A 4,005-nucleotide genomic window follows, 5' to 3' on the forward strand; every position below is an offset into this window, starting at 1 on the left:
TTTTTCAAACATGTTCTGCACCTCACGTAGGCCTCAGATCCCACAGTCAAAATTCTGGTGAATGGACAAGTTCCATCCAAAGCAGTAACAAAAACTCTATGCGTCAATTACACTGGTCAACGAAATTTTTAACTTTTTCTGGCCCACAAACTAAAATAAACATACTTCGTAGTACTTTTTACATTTACATTTACATTTATTCACTTAGCAGACGTTTTGTCCAAAGCGACGTACATCTCAGAGAAAATACAATCTGTGCATTACACTAGGAGAAAGAGAGACATGGTTGCAGATGTGTAATTCTTAAGTAAACCTAGTTTGTTACCTTCCACTTGATCCACTTGATGCACTTGTTCATCACTCGAGTAGGTGCATAAAACGCAGGACGAATGAATCCTGATCACCTTCCTACAATTTTTTTTTTTTACCCTGAATACAGATCTGTTTTCAGAATTTTTCTGAAAAAATGTATATTACTTATTCATAAATAAGGCTGCTATTACACCTGAAATATGTACAAACTTACTTGTGAAATGTACAAATGTGTGCTTTTCGGTTGTACTTGGACTCAGGAACATCCCTCTTCGGTGTCCAGCAATAGTCTGCCAACATACTGGGACTCCACTTTCCTTGGTACTGTTTTTGCATAAACAAAATCTCTTTTTGAAATCTTTCACCAAGCTCATCACCGACTGCCCCGAAAAATCAAAATTCAAAGTACGGTTTCTACTGGATGTCTATTGCCAGCTCATATCGTAAAGTCGAAAGAATCGTAAGTCAAGGAGTGTCTGTATTGCCGTCTACTTGGTCTACGTTCTCGTCAACGGACTCATCGTCACTCGATGTCATGTGTTTTGAAGGCTCTGGCACAGGTAACTCCTCACTGTGAGCCACTGGCCTCAAAGCAGATGGTACATGAGGATATTTAACAGTATGTTTGGATTTTGATGTTATACCAGGTATTTTTGTCAGGCAAGTAGCAATGTGAAGCGTGGTCTTTCAGGTCTCTTCAAATCGTAGGAATGGAGAAAGGCATATGGCGTGAACCTTTTGCCCAAGCTGTGAGACATCTGACATGTCACACAAAAAGCATGGATGGGGCGGCCAAACTTTTATCCTGGACACCTGCTTTACAACCAAAATGATGCTCGTAACATTTTTTAATGAGGGGTGAGAAAGAACGTTATCGGGATTTGAATGTTAACTCGGCGCAGATGTAGCAGAAAGAATTTGGGCTGTTTGCACATTTCATGGCATATGACGGTGGATGGGTTTCCGCACAACACTTAAAAACACAAAAGCGGAGCTCTTCAAACGACTGGAAAACACACTGCACCTGAGATCTTTAACACTGTGCGCTCTAGCTGGCGACTCACAAGGATCTGCTGCTCCCGGTTGGGGACTGTTTGCATGTCCCAACATGTCAAGACGAGTTTCCGCAGGCCCCTAGTGACCCACCTGAATGTAAGACAAAACCCCCCAGGGCAAAATCCCCCCAGCACAATACCCCCTAAGGAGAAAAAAATTAATATAATTTTTATTTTTGTGATTATTTGTAATTTATGAACACTTCTCTAAAATACTACATTTATTATGTAATGACACTGCAATAAGGAAGGCATTATAAGTATTGTCAATGCATGTGGTGAAGGAAGCTAACTGTACTTCATCACACATCTGCAGCTATATCTCTTTCTCCTAATGTAATGCACAAATTGTAGTTTCTCTGAGATGTACGTCACTTTGGAGAAAAGCATCTGCTAAATGAATAAATGTAAATGTTATTGTATTGGGGGATGCGGTGGCGCAGTGGGTTGGACCGCAGTCCTGCTCTTTGGTGGGTCTGGGGTTCGAGTCCCGCTTGGGGTGCCTTGCGACAGACTGGCGTCCTGTCCTGGGTGTATCCCCTTCCCCCTCCGGCCTTACGCCCTGTGTTGCCGGGTAGGCTCCGGTTTCCCGTGACCCCATGAGGGACAAGCGGTTCTGAAAATGTGTGTGTGTGTGTGTGTGTTATTGTATTGTACCATACATTAATACTTGCATTATAAATTTACAGCTCACTGTTTTACAACAAGGGGGGTGCAGTGATGTGGTAGCACAGTGGGTTTGGCCTGTGTCTGCTCTCTGGTGGGTTTGGGTTCGAGTCCTGACTGGGGTGCCTTGCAATGGACTGGTGTCCCGTCCTGGGTGTGTCCCCTCTCCCTCCAGCCTTACGCCCTGTATTGCGGGGTTAGGCTCCGGTTTGCTGCAACCCCACTCAGGACAACTGGTTTCAGACTGTGTGTGTTTTACAACAAAATTATTTCTACAATTATAAAAAAAAAACATAATTAAAAGAGCATCATATCTTTGAAAAATAAAAAAAGCAATATTAAAAAATCATTGAGTATTAAGGTTTATTTAAATTTAATTTATTACCACCTGATGCTGCGTCCTTCGCCGTTCAGAAATTAACCAACACAGAGAAAGATTGCAATATTTTCTAATTCAGTATTACTTGTACTTCAGTATTAAATTACTTAATTTATATTTTTCCTTCCAATTGTAATGGTATTACATGGCATTATAGTGCAAAAACAGGGGCTTTTGTAATTTTTTTATTTAATTACAACAGTTTCGTCCCACTTTGTGTTTCAAAAGAGGAGATTTTGTCCTGGGGGGTTTTGTCTGGACCCCACGGTGTCCAACCTCAAGGCCCAGCAGCTGCTCCACTGTCCCATTCTTTAGGTACAGGCTTTTTCCATCGGAAAATCTAGCACTCATATTATGATAATCTGGTCTAACAAGAGCCTATAACTTATTTCCCAAAATTTGCATATTGCCCTGTCAACTCGCGTTTATGGGAAACACTTCAGGAGAACCAAAATTTTTTTCAAAATATCAGCATTGGTGCCTGGAGCAGTTATGATGATCTGGACTTTTGCTTTCAGTTACATTTTCTCTGTGTTTAAAAGATAGGGAGGGATTTTACAGGTTGGGTCAATCTGAGACTGAATTATTTTTTTTTCCATTTAAATTAATGGTGATTAAGAGTTCCTTTTTGAATAATTCTTTAAATGTGAATTATCAACATGTAAAATTACTTGTTTCACATGTATATGTATTGAATACTATTAATATACTTACTTCTTTTCAATACAAGCCCTCAGCAAAAGGTAATATGAATATATGTGATAAAGCGAAGCATTTATATTTCAGGGTTGTTCTAGTTGATCGTGTTTTTGCATTAGTGATGGGAAATTTGATGTTTGCAGATATTTCTCCCTGCGCTGACCCAAATAATTTATCCTCATTCAAAACTCCAAGAGCAGCTTCACCTCTTGGATTCGAACTTGAAGCCCTTTCAGCAATTGCAACCATTTCCGATTCCCCCTACTCAACTGCTCTTTCGGTTCCATAATGTCTTTCAGGGAATTTGCATGGCTTTAAGGTACTTCCCGGTGAAAAAGTAGAAGGAAAACTGTTTAATTACAATTTTTCATTCAGAATTCAGTTCATGGGCAACACAGTGGTGCAGCGGGTAGCCTGGGTTCTTTGGGCATTGGTTTAAATCACACTCAGTCTGTGTGGAGTCTGCATGTTCACCTCTTGTCTATGTGGGTTTCCTCTGACCATAAGAAGGACAATCGGTTACCGAAAGTAGTAAAAGCTCAGGTCGGTTAAAGTATTTCAAATCCTAGTGACGGAGTATGTTTTGGTTGTATGGGAAACTTTCAGGGGAATTTTCTGAGTCATATTTCCTTCTGCAGCGCAGTGGCAACAATCAAACCATCATCGAACTATCTAAAAAAAAAAGTCTCTATGACCCATTATATCCCTGTTCCAAACATTTTTTTTTTTTTTCTTCCGTCTGAATTTTTCTGTCTCCCATCACATTACGGAAACTGTAAAGTGAAACCTTCGGGTACAAACAACGCAACTGAGAATGCGAGGGACATCCCTTTTGTACCAAGAAACTAACAAGTGAAACCATTAATGACTGAAATTTATAGCAACAGAAACAGG

The sequence above is a fragment of the Scleropages formosus genome, chromosome 2 (assembly GCF_900964775.1).
Source record: "Scleropages formosus chromosome 2, fSclFor1.1, whole genome shotgun sequence".
NCBI classification, from domain to species: Eukaryota; Metazoa; Chordata; class Actinopteri; order Osteoglossiformes; family Osteoglossidae; genus Scleropages; species Scleropages formosus.